The following is an 18,032-nucleotide window of genomic DNA, read 5'->3' as shown; positions in this document are numbered from 1 at the left end:
CTCACCCTATATGTGGGGGGAGTTTTAACTCCCCCTATATAGAGGGAGCTATAGGCGAAACCGTTGTATCGGATTTCCCCCTATAACTCCCCTGATATGGGGTGGGAGGAGGGACGGGTGCGTTGGAGCCAACCTAACACCCTACATAGCTCCTCCGATATGGGGTGGGGGAGGGATGGGGTGCGTTGGAGCCAGCCTAACACCCTACAGCCCAACAGTGTCAAAGGCTCTGTTTGGTTTCCCTATCATACCTGTCGCACACGATTCCCGAGAAAAAAATCTCACATATATGGAGTACTAAACGAAATTTATTTGCAAAATCTTTTCACGGATGGGTGTAACTTTTCGCGTCGTTTGGGCGACCAAAGTGGTGGCTGGCACGACTGGATCGTCCTCGGCGTCCGGCACGGTCACGAGAGCCGCGGCAACCTCCGATTGCCTCGTCCTCCGGTCGCCGAACGGCGCCGTGGTGTGCCAGAGCTTTGGGCCACGCTTAAGGCAATAGTAACCTACGATCATGTTCTGGCCTAGTACGTGTACGCCGCACGACCATACAGCCCGCGAGGTCAGAATGGCTAACTTGGCCCATGAAACAAGGATCGGTTAGGCTTTTGTCTGGGCTAAAACTGCCCCGTGTTGGCACACGGCCCACCTCCTTCCTGCTTTTTTTTTGAACAAAATTATTTTTCTTTTTGAAAAGATTTGAACAAAATTGTCGATTGTGCATCCTGGATGAGCATGGTGATCCCCTATAGATGCTAAGCACGAACTTAATGTGCATCATCAACCTAACTCGGTTATCATCCCAATATACTTATATAGAGTAGTTCATAATTGTCGTTCCAAACTAGTGTGCTACATTTTTGTTCCTCGATCCCTTCTATCCGGGAACCTAGGGACTAATGGACCGAGGTAAGGCAATCAAAATTCTAACCGAGAAACTATATCTGAAAGAAAGAAAAAAGAGCCTCTTGGATGCTGACATGCCCCTTTCCTTTTGACTGAAGCAACATATGATTGCCATTACCTGTCTCCATCTCTGTAACGTGGAGTTCCGTGATTATATATTGGTTAATTTAAAAAAAAAAAGGCGTGCCCAGTGCCGTAGGCTTCCCGCTGTGCGGGGTCTGGGGAAGGGTTGTCTTTAAGCCCCAAGCCTTACCCATACAAATGTGCAGATGCTGGGGCTCGAACCCGGGACCTTCCGGTTACAGACGGTACGCTCTACCGCTGCACCAAGCCCGCCCTTCCCCAGTTCGTCAAGAGTACAGTCTGCCGCTGATCCCTGCCCAACAACTGAATAAAGCTACCATCAGGTTACTTATCAGCACATACTTTCAGAAATCGACGCATCCATGGATCGCTCAGCTATCACCTGTGCCACCGTCCTCCTTGTCCTGCTGCCGCGGGGTGCATCCGACGACCGGCTAGTCCTCGGCAAGCCGCTGCTTCCGGGCACCACCATAGTTTCCGACGGCGGCGGCTTCGCCTTGGGCTTTTTCTCCCCGACCAAATTCACTCCGGCCAAGCTGTACCTTGGCATATGGTACACCGACATCCCCAGGCTCACAGCCGTGTGGGTCGCCAACAGGGAAGCCCCGGCCACAAACGGCACGCCCTCTGCACCAACGCTGTCCCTGACCGACACCTCCAACCTCGTCCTGTCGGACGCCGGCGGCCGTGTCCTCTGGACGACCAACGTCGCCACCGGCGATTCGAGCTCCTTGCCGGCAGCCACCGGCCTCGCCGCGGTGCTCCTGAACAACGGCAACCTCGTCATCCGGTCCCCGAACGGCACCGCCTTGTGGCAGAGCTTCGAGCACCCGTCCGACACGTTCCTCCCCGGCATGAAGATCCGGGTCAGGTACAGGTCCCGCGACGGCGAGCGCCTGGTGTCCTGGAGAGGCCCCGACGACCCCTCGCCGGGGAGCTTCACCTACGGCATGGACCCGGACACGTTCCTGCAGGCCTTCATCTGGAACGGGACGCGCCCGGTGGCCCGCACCGCGCCGTGGACGGGCTACCTGACCATCAGCGGCCAGCTCCGGGTGAGCGCCGGCGCCGTCATCTACATGGCGGTCGTCGACACGGAGGAAGAGATGTACATTACCTACAGACTCTCCGACGGCGCCGCGCCCACCAGGTTCGTGTTGGCCTACTCCGGCGAGTACCAGCTCCAGAGCTGGGGATCGTCGGAGTGGGCCCTCGTCGGCAAGTGGCCCGCCGACGAGTGCGACCTCTACGGCCACTGTGGCCCGTATGCTTACTGCGACGGCACGGCGACGGGCGCCCCGACGTGCAAGTGCCTCGATGGTTTCGAGCCGGCGAGCCCGGAAGACTGGAGCAGCGGCAGGTTCGCCCATGGGTGCCGGCGAAAGAAGGCTCTGCGGTGCGGCGGCGGCGGCGGCGGTTTCGTGACCTTGCCGGGGATAAAACCGCCGGACAAGTTCGTGCTCGTGGGGAACCGGACCTCCGAGGAATGTGCCATGGAGTGCACCAAGAACTGCTCGTGCGTGGCCTACGCCTATGCCAACTTGAGCAGCAGCGGCAGCAGCACGAAGGACGGGACGAGGTGCTTGGTGTGGGCCGGGGAGCTGATTGACACAGAGAAGGTGACTGATGTGGCTGGCACTCGCAGCGACACGCTGTACCTCCGGATCGCAGGCTTGGATGCTGGTGTGCTGTTGATCTCATCTCCTCTATCTATATCAAATGAGCTTGATCCTTTGTTTGTGTGTGATATATTCGTGCACCTCACTTCCCTGAAATGCATGACTTTGCACAGGAACTAGGCCAAAGACCAGCAGCGCTGTAAAGATTGTGCTTCCTGCAGTTTTGTTAAGTGCCATTCTGATACTCACAAGCACCCTTGCATGGTTCAAGTTCAAAGGTACTGGCTCTACTTCACTACGCTTCTACATTGTACTAATCAGAGGGAAATTGATTTTTGCACTGCTAAATTCTACATTATCCTCACATGAGAAGAAATGTTTTGAAATTTTGGAAGCAGGTAAAAAACAAAAACGGGGAAAGCACGAGACGTTAGTCCTGGGAAACCTGAATACGCTGGAGCACTCTGGAGAAGAAAATCCTACTCAAGGTTTTGAATTTTCAGTTGCAAGCTTCCGAGATATAGCAGCCGTGACAAATAATTTCCACGAATCATTCATGATAGGACAAGGAGGTTTTGGCAAAGTTTACAAGGTAACTCATCCACACATCTTTCATGCCTGATTCGATCCTAATCCATTTACCATTTCTGTTTCAAGGCAAAGTTAAATGGTCGAGAAGTTGCCATCAAAAGGCTCAGCAGGGATTCCGAGCAAGGAATAGCGGAATTCAGAAATGAAGTTATTCTAATTGCCAAACTGCAGCACAGAAATTTGGTTCGGTTTATAAGTTGCTGCATAGAAGGCGACGAAAAGTTACTGATCTTTGAGTACATGCCTAATAAAGGCTTAGATGCTCTACTGTTCAGTATGATTTCATCATAGCACATTACAGTCCCATGATTCAACACGAAAAATCGATCATTACTCATGTGATATCAGTATCCTTTATTTGTAGGCAGCACAAGAAAATTAGAGCTAGATTGGCCAACACGGTTCAACATAATCAAAGGGGTTGCTAAGGGGCTTCTGTATCTTCACCAAGATTCAAGACTGAAGATAATACACAGAGATCTGAAAGCAAGCAATGTTTTGCTGGATGAAGAACTGAGACCCAAAATTGCAGACTTTGGTATGGCAAGGATGGTGAGTGATAACCAACAAAATGCAAACACAAAGCGAGTTGTCGGAACATAGTGAGTAATAATTTCCCTGAAATTATATTACCATACAAACCTAATAAATCAAAGAAAAATAACTCTTCTTGGTACAATAACAACAGTGGCTACATGGCGCCTGAATATGCCCTCAGAGGCATATTTTCTGTGAAGTCCGATGCGTACAGCTTCGGTGTTCTGACTTTGGAGGTTGTAAGTGGTGTGAAGATAAGCTCCACTGACCAGATAATGGAATCTGAAAGCCTAATAGTCTATGTGAGTACAAGCGTTTTCTGAATTTGAAAGGCGTAGACTTCAATGATTTATATGTTCCGCAACCTCAGCTATTATTCCGATTTATTCAGGCTTGGAATCTATGGAGGGAAGGGCAGGCAAAGGATTTGGTCGACTCAAGTATTGCAGACAGCTGCATAATAGATGAAGCTTTGCTTTGCATCCACATAGGACTCCTGTGTGTGCAGAACAACCCCAACGACAGGCCATTCATGTCATCTGTTGTGTTTATTTTGGAGAATGGAGGCACCCCACTTACTGCCCCGAGTAAACCTGTATATTTTGTGCATACTAATACTAATAGCAAAGTAGAACGGAGAAGAGACAATACTCAAAGCTCAAAGAACAGTTTGACTTTTTCAGTTCTAGAGGGCAGGTAAATCTTTTTTTTTTGGGGTTTCCAGATATTGTAATTGTAACCTTTCTTTGGAGGAACACTCAGATGGAGTAATATTGATGCAAAATTAATGGTTAGCAAGGTAAATTATTTTTGCAGTTCCATTTTTCACAGCTCTTCTGTTATGTAACGAAATTATATATAGGTTGACAAGATAAGGACATAAGGTTGACATTTCTAGATTCATTATGAAAAATACTAATATATTTTGTATAAACATACTTACATAATATATATAACCGTTTACAATAAATTAATATTTTTTTATAGATACTGCTAGTTAAAGTTTAAAAGTGAAACTCAGAACAAACCTAGATGAGCTTATCTTTGTGATCAGAAAAGTACTAAACGCCTGAGACATGTGAGAAATAAAAAAACATAGGAAAGTGATTGGCATCGATCATATTCATACAGAGCACCAACCACTTCTGTCATCAAAAGTCGAACAATGAATCATTTCTGGTTTCTGTACGCATCATATGTATTAAGTATAAGTATATATATGTGATTCTTGGCTTTGTGTCAAAAGCAGCATCGGCACATGATAATCTCATACTGACCACCGCGCATTCCGCGTGGACTGCTCAAATGTCAAACATAAGATGAGGTTGAATAGGTAAACTAAATGTGGCCTAATCTTCCAATTTTTTGCATTATTTTACCTAGTGCTTTCGTAATCGAGCCCGTTCACATCTCCCCGGAAGCAGGAATTGCATCCACCTTCTGTTCATGATTGCTGTCAGGCTGAAGAGAAAAAAAACAAACAAATAAAAACACTTAGACATCAATGCTGAAGCAAAATCTTCAGTCTTGCGAGCTATTATTATTAGCACATCCTTTCAGAAATCGCCTCGCCGTTTTGAAAGAAGTGCCTGATGGCTTGGTCGGGAATCAGGCATAGCGCTGTCCTGCTCCTCCTCCTGTTGGTGAAGCCGTGTGCATCCGACGACCGCCTCGTCCCGGGCAAACCGCTGTTCCCTGGTGCGACCATCGTGTCCAGCAGCGGCAGCTTTGCCCTGGGCTTCTTCTCCCTGACCAAATCCACGCCGGCCAAACTGTACCTCGGCATGGTACAACGACGTCCCGAGGCTCACCGTCGTGTGGGTCGCCAACAGAGACACCCCCATCACAAACAGCACCTCCCCTGATGCACCAGCGCTGTCCCTGACCAACACCTCCAACCTCGCCTTGTCCGATGCCAGCGGCCAGGTACTTTGGACGACGGCGAACGTCGTCGCCGGCGTCTCGCCATCGCAGACGGCGGCCACCGGCCTCGCCGCGGTGCTCCTGGACACCGGCAACCTCGTCGTCCGGTCTCCGAACGGCACTACCCTGTGGCAGAGCTTCGAGCACCCGACCGACACGTTCCTCCCCGGGATGAAGATCCGGATGAAGTACAAGCACAACAGGGAGCGCCGCCGCGGCGAGCGCGTCGTGTCGTGGAAGGGCCCCGGCGACCCCTCGCCGGGGAGCTTCGCCTACGGCGCGGACCCGGTCACGCTCCTCCAGATGTTCGTCTGGAACGGGACGCGCCCGATGCTGCGCAGCGGCCCCTGGACGGGCTTGAAGGTGGACGGCCAGTACCAGGCCAACTCCAGCGCCTACATTTACGTGGCCATCGTCGACACCGAGGAGGACACCTACATCTCCTACAGCGTCTCCGACGGCGCCGCCCCCACCAGGTACGTGCTGACCTACTCCGGCGAGTTCCGCGAGTACCAGCTCCAGAGCTGGAACGGCAGCGCGTCGGCGTGGGCGGTCCTCGGCAGATGGCCGACCTGGGAGTGCAACCGCTACGGCCACTGCGGGCCGTACGGCTAATGCGACAGCACCATGGCTGCTCCGACGTGCAGGTGCCTCTGTTGGCGCTCGGCTCTCGCGCCGCAGCGAGCACGAACAGAGCGCTGCAGAGCTCCGCCGGGGGGTCACAGTCGAACTCGCACCTCCGGCGATCCCCCCGGTCAAACCTTCACGCGCAACCGACGCACTACACCTCCCTCAACCTCACAGACCCGCACGCTTGACGAGATCGCGGACACGGACGACGAATTTGGCGCTGCGGGAGGAGGAAGATGAACAGTAACTCGGGACGAGATTGCGCACGAACGCACACGGTGCCGCACACCGCTCTCCAATTCACCTCGCACAGATCACAATCGGAGTACAACGGGCCTTTATAGCCCAAAGGACGCACCCACGACCCACTCGACGCCCTACTTCACCGACACGGGCGCACCAGCTCCGCCGCGGGCGCGGACGCGCTCTGACGCGCACTCGCCACGCACCCGGAGATGCCGCGCCCAATGCGGAGCTTCAACGGCTTCAACGTCCGCGCGACCAATACGGATCACACCACGACTTCCGCCTCCTGATCGCCCGTACGGTCATGGCTCTGATAGCGCTCACGATCATGCTCTGCACGCACACACACGCACACGACGCCTGCGCGCACACACGCGCACTGCGCCACGCACGCGACGCCCGCGCACACACACGCGCGTCGCGCAACACATGCCCACACACATCCCAGCCACGCACACACGTGTGCTGGGTTTATTCCAACAATCTCCCCCTAAACCCAGCGCCGTACGCCGCTCAAAGCAGCGCCGCCTCCTCCTCGGCTTTGGCGAGCAATGCCTCCTCCTTCTTCGGCTTGCGGCAATCCCGCGCGAAGTGGCCGCGAACGCCGCAGTTGAAGCACCTCCCGATCCCGGACTTCGCCTTGTGCCGCGCCTTCCATTCCGCCTCCGTGAGCAGAAGTTTCTCATCACCACCGTGACCACCGGACGGCGCCTGTCCGCCAGTGATCTGAGCGCGCCGCCGAGACCGCTCGTCGAAGGCCTTCAGCCGCCCGAGCGCCTCCTCGAACGCCATCTTCTCGACATCGCAGAACTGCTCGATCCCTGCCACCGCCGGGTACAGGTGATCGGGCACGGTGTCGAGCAGCTTCTTCACCATGGCGGCGTCGTCGAGCGTGTACCCGAGGCCGGTGAACTTCGCGGCCATGCTGCTGATCTTCCCGGCGTAATCGTCCAGCGCATCCCCGTCCACCATGCACAGCTTGTCGAAGTCCCCCTTGAGCGTGGCGAGGCGCACCGTCTTGACACGATCGGCGCCGACAAACCTCGTCTTGAGGCTCTCCCAAACCTCCTTCGCCGTCTTCTTGGTGGACACCTGCATGAGGATATCCTCGGGCAGTGCTTGAAGGAGCTGCGCGCGCCGTCTTGTTCTTCCTTGCGTCGACCTCGGCGTCTGCCGCCGGAGCCACGACCTCCCAGAGGCCCTGCGCGTCGAGGATGGCCTCCACCTTGATCGCCCACGCCGTGTAGCTCGCTGGCGACAGCACCGGGTACCACCGGGTAGGACATCGACACCGAGCCCCCTCCGGCGCCCTGCAGAACCAATGCCATAGCTTTGGGCTCGAGGTAGTAGCGCAGGATCTTGGGCATGTACCGGCTCTGATGCCACTTGTTGGCATTCGGCTCTCGCGCCGCAGCGAGCACGAACAGAGCGCCGCAGAGCTCCGCCGGGGGGGTCACAGTCGAACTCGCACCTCCGGCGATCCCCCGGTCAAACCTTCACGCGCAACTGACGCACTACACCTCCCTCAACCTCACAGACCCGCACGCTTGACGAGATCGCGGACACAGACGACGAATTTGGCGCTGCGGGAGGAGGAAGATGAACAGTAACTCGGGGCGAGATTGCGCACGAACACACGGTGCCGCACACCGCTCTCCAATTCACCTCGCACAGATCACAATCGGAGTACAACGGGCCTTTATAGCCCAAAGGACGCACCCATGACCCACTCGACGCCCTACTTCACCGGCACGGGCGCACTAGCTCCGCCGCGGGCGCGGACGCGCTCTGACGCGCACTCGCCACGCACCCGGAGATGCCGCGCCCAATGCGGAGCTTCAACGTCCGCGCGACCAACACAGATCACACCACGACTTCCGCCTCCTGATCGCCCGTACGGTCATGGCTCTGATCGCGCTCACGATCATGCTCTGCGTGCACACACACGCACACGACGCCCGCGCACACACACGCACACTGCGCCACGCACGTGACGCCCGCACACACACGCGCCGCGCAACAGCCTCGACGGCTTCGAGCCTGCCAGCTCCGGCGAGTGGAGCAGCGGCAGGTTCGCGCGAGGGTGCCCGTGGAAGGAGGCGCTGCGGTGCGGCGACGGCGACGACTTCCTGGTCTTGCCGGGGATGAAGTCGCCGGACAAGTTCGTGCTCGTCCCGAACCGAACCGCCGGGGAGTGCGCGGCGGAGTGCGCCAAGAACTGCTCGTGTGTCGCGTACGCTTATGCTGACCTGAGCAGCAGCGGATCATCCATGGGGGACGTGACGAGGTGCTTGGTTTGGGCCGGCGAGCTGATTGACACGGAGAAGATGGGTGATATGGCTGGCGGTGAGACGCTGTACCTCCGGTCTGCAGGCTTGGATGGTACTGGCGGTGTGCTACCGATTTTATCTCCTCTGTCTTTTTCTATCGAGTCAACTGGTTTCCGCCTGTTCGGATGCCCTGTTTCGGCTGGGCTGGAGGCTCGGCTGGTTGTTGGCGCAGCTAGGGAAGCTCCCTCGGTCCCACCGGCCAGCCAATCAAGCGGCAGCCAGCTCTGGCTGGAGCCAGCCAGCCGAACAAGCGGTTGCCAATGTTTGGATCCGGAGGGGGCTAAAAAAATAGCCCTATGGAATTTTGATATTTAGAAAAATATTAAACGTAGATTATTGATAAAACTTATTCCATAATCCTGAGGCTATTTTGCGAGACGAATATAATAAATCTAATTAATTCATAATTTGCTACAACGACACTACAATAATCATCCGTTAATTCTAGATTAATATGTCTCATTAGATTCGTCTTGCGAAATAGTTCAGGGATTCAAAAAGTAGTTTTGTACATAGATTTTATTAAATACTCCTAAATAGTAAGATTTTTTAGGGCTACTTTTTAGACCCTTGATCCAAACGAGACCTTTGAATTGTTCACTAAAATTTTCAGGCTCATAAGTCGTTGTACTGACCTCGCACAGGTAGCAGAAGCAGGGCAAAGACCCATGCAACGAAGATTGTGCTGCCTACTGTGTTAGTAAGTAGCACTGTGATACTCGCGGGGATTATCCTTGCATGCTTCAAGTTACAAGATACAAACTCTGCTTCTATTTTTTTATACGTCTATGAGGTACTCTGGAACAGAATGGGTAATACATTTTTGGGAGCAGCTAGGAAAAGAAATAGGGAAGATCACAAGAAGCTTGGGTTAATTCTGGGTGGTACTGGTACATCTGATGGGCTTGGGGAAGGAAACACGGCCCAAGATTTCGAATTCCCTTTTGTCAGATTTGAGGATATCGTGGCTGCGACAGACAACTTCTCAGAAGCATGTAAGATTGGCCAGGGAGGTTTTGGAAAAGTTTATAAGGTTACTTCTTCACTCAGCACAGGCTTCTGCTTGATTCAATTCAGTAATTATTTTAAGTTGCATGTATGCCAATTCTATTTTGTACATTTCGGAAGGCCATGCTAAGTGGTAAGGAAGTTGCTATCAAAAGGCTGAGTAAGGATTCTGAGCAAGGAACCAAGGAATTCAGGAATGAAGTTGTTCTAATTGCCAGATTGCAACATAGAAATTTGGTTCGACTTCTTGGTTGCAGTGTTCAGGGTGATGAAAAGACTTTGATTTATGAGTATTTGCCTAATAAAAGCTTAGACGCCACCCTTTTTGGTACGCTCAAGTAACACCTTTATAAGCTCTTAAAAATATCTCAAAATGGCATCTCATAAACATATTGCTTCCATTCGAACCATCATGCAGATAATTCAAGGAAAATGTTGTTAGGTTGGCCGATACGATTCAATATAATCAAAGGAGTCGCAAGAGGACTTCTGTATCTCCACCAAGATTCGAGACTGACAATAATTCATAGAGATCTCAAAGCCGCTAATGTTTTACTAGATGGAGAGATGAGACCCAAGATAGCAGATTTTGGCATGGCAAGGATCTTCAATGACAACCAAACAAAGGCAAATACACGTCGTGTTGCTGGAACATAGTGAGTGCTTGTTTCATAAATGCGTAATTGGCGTCTGACTACATTTGACTTCCCTGTGATAATTTGTGCAAGTGAATGGTTGAACAGTGGCTATATGGCTCCTGAGTATGCAATGGAAGGCATCTTCTCTATTAAGTCTGATGTATACAGCTTTGGTGTGCTTCTCGTGGAGATTGTAACTGGTGTAAGAAGAAGCTCAATTGATGACATAATAGGTTTTCCAAATCTTATAAACTACGTGAGTACCTTTTGTGAAGTTCTAACTCAAGATCAAAGTTAGAGGATTTGAAACTTTTGGAGATACCACAATCAAATTGTGTTCTATTTTTATTTTTACTTTTATTTTCAGGCATGGAATATGTGGAAGGGAAGACAGGATATCTGGCAGATTCATCTATTATGGATACTTGTTTGCCAGATGAAATTTTGCTTTGTATTCAAGTAGCACTCCTGTGTGTTCAAGAAAACCCAGATAATAGGCCACATATGTCATATGTTGTGCTCTCGCTGGAGAATAGAAGCACCACACTTCCGAAGCCAAATCAGCCTGCATACTTTACACAAAGGAGCACTGAGATGGAGCAAATAAGATATAATAACAATTCTGTGAACACTCTTACTCTTACCAACATAGAAGCACGGTAAAAAAAATTCCTTTAGTTTTGTCAAGATTTGTGCAAAAGTACTCTTACCCTGGAGACTGGAAGCACTACACTGCCAATACTGAATAGCAGTGGCAGAGCTAGCCAAAAATTTTAGGTGGGGCAGGCCGGCAGGGGGCCGCCATCGGCGGGGCGCGGCAGGCGGGTGCGGGGTGCTGGCCGGCGGGGGCCGGCAGGGTGCGGCGGTCTGTGCCGGTGGGCGGAGGCCGGCAGGGGGTTGCGGCGCGTGACGGTCTGTACCGGAGGGCAGAGGCCGGCAAGAGGGTGGCGGCGCGCGTCGATGGCCGGTGGGTGCCGTCGGGCGGCGGGGCGGGGGTTTTGCTCTGGCGGCAGGTCGAGCGAGCGCCCGTGGTGGTGTCTGACCTAGCCGCAAGGGAGGAGTGTGAATGGGCCGGCCAGCACAAGCCCAAGCCCAAGTAACGGTTCGTCCTCTAACCCTGTTTTTCTTCCTCTCGACGCTTGCTGCAAAAAAACAGCAGTAGCCAGCAGCGCCACCGGCCGGGGATTGGGGGGCCGCGGACTCGCCGGAGGAGAGGAGGCTCGAGGTTCCCGGCGGCTAGCTGGGGCATATGCCCCACCCTGCGTGATGGGTGGCTCCGCCACTGCTGAATAGCCTTGGGCACCATGGACAGAGGACTAGTGATACGGAGCAAAATAAGAGATAATTTTTTTAATTCGCTGAATTCTCTTATTCTCACAAACATAGAGGGAAGATGACTTCTGCAATGATAAGCATTGTTTTCTCATTTTATTGCTAATATTTTTCTGTTTCATCACCATCTTATATATAATATCATCATTGCTTGCTCATTTCCTTTCTATTTGTTTCATTTCCTTATATATAATATCATCAAAATGTACGGTGCAAACAAATCATCTTTCATTTCTTTCATTTGTTTTTTAGTTTAAACTTGAATATTTTAAATTTTTATAAAATAAAAATCCCTTCAAAACCATTGAAAAGGTCAAATTTGTCCAGTTTTAATAGTTGGATCTTGGATGGTCTCCGTTATCCGATTTTATAGTTAAAAGTTGAAAATCAGACTTTTGTGATAGTTCTAGGATGTAAATTAGAATTTTCTCTAAAATTTTTATGACATTACCATTTGGATTGTCAGACTAGAATTTTCAATTGTAGTCGATTCTAAAAAAAAAGAGTTTACAACTATAGTCAATACAATTTATGTTTTTTTTCTATCACGATGGTTATAATCATATCATTTTGACCTCTAGAGACTTTCGATTCAGAATCTACGATTCCAAATATCTTAGTTTACGAATAGTTCATGGAAGAAAGAAATAACTGATTAGCAGCAGCAACTCTTGGATTTCAGTATGATGGTGCGTATTAATCCAGGAAGGATATTCATCGCGCGCGAGCTGCCAGCACCGCGTTCCAGGAAGGATATTCATCGCGCGCGAGCTGCCAGCACCGCGTCGCAGAGGCGGATGCGGCAGCTCACATGTCTTGATTTCCGTGTATTTCAAACTAAAAAATATTTTATCTTACAAACGGGTTATCCAAATTACATTTCGATTGCACCGTTGTATTTTTTACGATGAGATCTTCAAAACTAGACCACACTTGATTATATTTCGATGATATTTTTTAAAACATTTTTATTTGTTCCGAAAAATTCTATCTTAAGAATATTTTTTTTCTTATTTCGGAACATTTTATTTAGTTCCGGAACAATTTCTATCTTTGGGATATTTTTATTTTATTTCGGAACATTTTATTTTATTTTGAAACAATTTGAATCTCTGGAATATTTTAACTCTAACGGACTTGTGCGACGCCCCTTCTTAATCTCACGTCAGCCTGAAACTAACCACGGATGAAACCATACGGCCGGAAACTGGAATTCTTGTACTGAGTACAACAACATATACTCCTTCAAAAGAAGAAAGAAAAGGACAGCGTCAAACTGACACAAAAAAAATACATTCCTTGTACTTTCTGCCGCCAGTATGTCTAGCAGCAAAGGCAATGTCGTCCTAACTATCGCAACAGCTGACGTGGACAGCTGAAAAGTCAACCACAATACGTGTCTGAATCCTTGAAAAAGTCCATCGTACTTCCAAGCTCTTGCACAATTGTACCTTGTGTACGTCCTATACCTTCATTTCAGCCATCTAATAAAATGCCATCGTTTGTCTGCCTCGTTCATCTCCTCCGTAATAGATGACGCAGCCGTGATTATTTGTTAGTTTTTTTTTTGTTTCTATAAGAAAACAGAAGACAGTTGTGCGTTGACGTGGTTTGCCAGTGCCCAGTAGACCAAGGCTCAAGGCAGCAACTGAGCAACACCTTCTCTTCTGAAGTAAAACCTCCATGACCAACAAGCTAATTAAGCCAGGATAGTGTTGCAAGGATCGGTGCTAGCTAGCTTGATGGCTTGGCCAGCTATCATCAGGTACGCGATCGCCCTCCTCGTGCTGCTGCCGCCGCCACCGTGTGCAGCCGTTGACCGGCTCGTCCCCGGCAATCCGCTCTCCCCTGGCGCCACCATCGTGTCCGACGGCGGCAGCTTCGCCTTGGGCTTCTTCTCCCCCGCCAACTCCACTCCGGCCAAGCTGTACATCGGCATATGGTACAACGACATCCCCCAGCTCACCGTCGTGTGGGTCGCCAACAGAGAAACCCCCGTCACGAGTAGCAGTGCCTCGCTGTCCCTGACCAACGCCTCCGACCTCGTCCTGTCCGACGCCGGCGGCCGCGTCGCGTGGACGACCAACGTCGCCGGCGCAGCTCCGGCTCCGGCGGCCGGTGGCGCCGCTGCCGCGGTGCTTCTCAACACCGGCAACCTCGTCATCCGGTCCCCGGACGGCACCACCTTATGGCAGAGCTTCGACCACCCGGCCGACACGTTCCTCCCCGGCATGAAGATCCGGATCAGGTACGTGACGCGCGCCGGCGAGCGCCTGGTCTCGTGGAAGGGCCCCGCCGACCCGTCGCCGGGACCCTTCTCCTTCGGCGCGGACCCGGACACGTTCCTCCAGGTCTTCGTCTGGAACGGAACCCGCCCGATCTGGCGCAGCGGGCCATGGACGGGCTACATGGTCTCCACCCAGACGACGGCCCCGTACCTGACGAACACCAGCGTCATCGTCTACCTCGCCGTCGTCAACACCGAGGAGGAAATCTACATAACCTTCAGCCTCTCGGACGGCGCCGCGCACACCAGGTACGTGCTCACGGACGCCGGCGACTACCAGCTTCAGACCTGGAACGGCAGCTCGTCGGCGTGGATCCTCTTGAGTTGGACGAGAGGTGAGTGCATGAGCTACGGCTACTGTGGCCTGAACGGCTACTGCGACATCACGGAGTTCCCCTCGACGTGCAAGTGCCTCAACGGTTTCGAGCCGACGAGCTTGGAAGATTGGAGGGGCGGCAGGTTCTCCCAGGGGTGCCGGCGAAAGGAGGCGCTGCGGTGCGGCGACGGTTTCTTGGCCTTTCCGGGGATTCAATCGCCGGACAAGTTCGTGCTCGTCAGGAACCGGGACCTCCATGAGTGCGAGGCGGAGTGCACCAAGAACTGCTCGTGCGTGGCGTACGCTTACGCCAATCTGAGCACTAGCAGAACGAAGGGGGACCTAACGAGGTGCTTGGTGTGGACCGGCGACCTGACTGACACGACGAGGACAGGCGTAGGGGATGCAAGCGATACGCTGTACCTCCGGGTTGCAGGTACTTGTGTAACCTGACTTGATCTTGACTCTTGAGGAAATTAACTTTGAAAACCAATTTGGACAGAAATTCAAATGTTTCGTGTGCAATTCGTGCATTCCAAATAGGTCTTGTGCCTTTTTTTTTCTTCCATTGGGGTGTGTGGTGGAGAAAATAGGCATTAATCGTTCATCAGTTGTGCTACATGAACTGACCTGTAAAGCACAGGTACGATGAGGGCGAAGAGAAGCCATGCACTGAAGACTGTGCTCCCAGCGGTTTTAATAAGTGGCCTTCTGATCCTTGCTGCCATTTCCCTAGCATGGTTCAAGTTCAAAGGTAGTTGAACTCAACATAGTTGCATTCTTACAAGTCTATATTTTTTTCTTCGAAGGAGCAAATGGTTATAGAATTTGGAAAGCAGGTAGAGTAAATTATGGGGCAAAGCATAAGAAGCTAACTTTGGATGACATGAGTGCATCTGATGAACTTGGGGAAGGAAACCACGCCCAAGACTTTGAGTTCCTCTCTGTTAGATTTGAGGATATCGTGGCTGCAACAAGCAATTTCTCGGAGGCATGTAAGATTGGGCAGGGGGGTTTTGGTAAAGTTTATAAGGTAATTACTTAACTTGAAGGTGATTTCATCTTACTAGTGCGAAAGGTCAGGCGGCCAGTTGGCTAGCCCGGTCCGGTAGCGTCGCGCCCCAACAGGTCCTGAGTTCGATTCTCATCAGAAGTGAATTTCCGACTGTTGGGGTAAAAAAAACCCCTCGCTGTGCTCGCCGCGAGGCTTGGCCCTCTCGGGCATGGGTCAGGGTTCGGGGGTTTTCTCTACCCGGGTAAGCCGGTGTGGCTTCCTCTTAATGAAAAAACGGTGGGGCCGTTTCCTCCCCCGGGTAGAGTTTTTTTTATTTCATCTTACTAGTTCTGGTCACGAAATTACATTGATTTTTATTAATTCTAATAATATATGCTCCAATTATTCTTTTTAGAAAATGGATGCTCCAAAGTTGTATTGCTTGTGTGACAAAAACTCGAATAACTTTTATCCTTATTTTTTTTATGAAGGCGATGCTAGGTTGTCGAGAAGTTGCTATCAAAAGGTTAAGCAAAGATTCTGATCAAGGAACAAAGGAATTCAAGAATGAAGTAGTTCTGATTGCTAAATTACAACATAGAAATTTGGTTCGACTTCTTGGTTGCAGTGTTGAGGCTGATGAGAAAATCCTGATTTATGAATACTTGGCTAATGGAAGCTTAGATGCTACCCTTTTTGGTATGTGACACTCCATAAGTTCTTAAAAATAGCACCTAAAATCCAAAATTGTGTTATCTTGAATCTTCATGCCCGCAGATAATTCGAGGAAAATGTTGTTGGACTGGCCTATGCGACTTAATATAATCAAGGGGGTTGCAAGAGGACTTCTTTATCTCCACCAAGATTCAAGGTTGACCATAATTCATAGAGATCTCAAAGCCGCTAATGTTTTGCTAGATGCAGAGATGAGACCAAAGATAGCAGACTTTGGCATGGCAAGGATATTCAATGATAGCCAGGAAAATGCAAACACTCGCTGTGTTGTCGGGACATAGTAAGTAACTATTTATATTTTTTTTCAAACAAGTGTAATTACATTCAATTTTCATACAATAATGTGTGCACGTGAATTGACTAAACAGTGGTTATATGGCTCCTGAATATGCAATGGAAGGCGTCTTCTCCATCAAGTCCGATGTCTATAGCTTTGGTGTTCTACTCTTGGAGGTTGTTACTGGCATAAGGAGAAGCTCCAGTGGCGGCATCATGGGTTTTCCTAACCTAATAGTCTATGTGAGTATATGCATTTCCTGGAGTCATAAACTAAATTCAGAGTCTAGAGGGCAGAGGCTCTCACATACCGCAATTCCAAATAATTGTTTTGGTTGTTTCAGGCCTGGAACATGTGGAAGGAGGGGAAGGCAAGAGATTTGGCAGACCCATATATTATGGACACTTGCTCACTAGATGAAGTTTTGCTTTGCAGTCATGTGGCCCTCTTGTGCGTTCAGGAAAACCCAGATGATAGGCCACTTATGTCTTCCGTTGTGCTCACTCTAGAGAATGGAAGCACCAGACTGCCAGCACCCAACAACCCTGGGCACTATGGACAGACAAGTAGTGATGTAGAGCAAACAAGGGACAGAACTGAGAATTCCATGAATTCCCTTACTCTCACAACTATAGAGGGACGATAATCTGTTTCTGATGTACCAAAACACTGTCCAACTATTTCTCAACAAAAGCTCCCTCACCGTTTGAGGTTTAAGCCATTTCCTAATTTTCAGTTTCATTTTTTGTTATGTTAGAAATCTCAGATGTGAAGATGTTATGTTTTCCTATCATATTAAACAAAAGGATCTGAAATATGAATAAGTTAAGGGTTTCATTTTCACTCTTGCGATGGAAATTGGAAGAATAATTCCTTCCCCATAACGGGTGCGAACAGGAATTTCATTAACAAGGCAAAGAAAATTACAATGCTGTCAGAAGGATAATTCAAGAATGAAGAAATTTCATTGAGCAGCACGAACTGTGACCAAATATTGGATTCGAGAATGGCACGCAAGGAACTGTGCTTCCACACTGACTTCGATCCAGCATCATACCAGCTTCGTTCTAAACAGAACTCTGATTTCATCTGCGTGACACATGTAGAGATGACTGGTCCTTGTTTCTAGTATTTCCCACGGACACAAGAATAAGAGCATCTTCAGTTAAGATCTTGCTTCGAGGAAGAGCAGAACTCCACGCGCTATTTGAATAAGCAGCGGGCACCAGAAACCGTGGTTCCACACCCTCCTCTGTTGGGATTGATCTCGCGACTCGGCCCAAAGGCCGAGTCGGACACCCTCACCGCGCCCTGATCGGGGGCGTCCAGCCCGTCTGGCTGGTGGGCCCCCGTCGCCCGCGCTATAAAGAACGGGAGGGGTGCCGGGGCTCGCACTACGAGGTTCGCCGCCACAAACCCCTTCCACAGAAACCCTACCGATCTAGGGAAGCGCGAGGCCGACGGGAAGCTCCACCGTCGCCACCACGTCGCTCCCTTCCTCGACTCCCGTCGTCGGCCAGTGCCGGTGGAGACCCGAAGGGCGTCGCGACCTGCGCCGCCCATCGCCGCCGGCGGA

The 18,032-nt window shown here is 50.6% G+C and overlaps 1 pseudogene; it reads left to right on the top strand.

Annotated features, from left to right (window-relative positions):
- The first annotated feature begins 1,297 nt into the window (after window positions 1-1,297).
- LOC120695476 lies at window positions 1,298-17,185 on the top strand (annotated as a pseudogene).
- Window positions 17,186-18,032: the final 847 nt, after the last annotated feature.

Source organism: Panicum virgatum, chromosome 2K, assembly GCF_016808335.1.
Source record: "Panicum virgatum strain AP13 chromosome 2K, P.virgatum_v5, whole genome shotgun sequence".
Taxonomy (NCBI): domain Eukaryota; kingdom Viridiplantae; phylum Streptophyta; class Magnoliopsida; order Poales; family Poaceae; genus Panicum; species Panicum virgatum.
The sequence above is the reverse complement of the archived record's forward strand: the minus strand, read 5'-3'. Positions and strand labels throughout refer to the sequence as shown.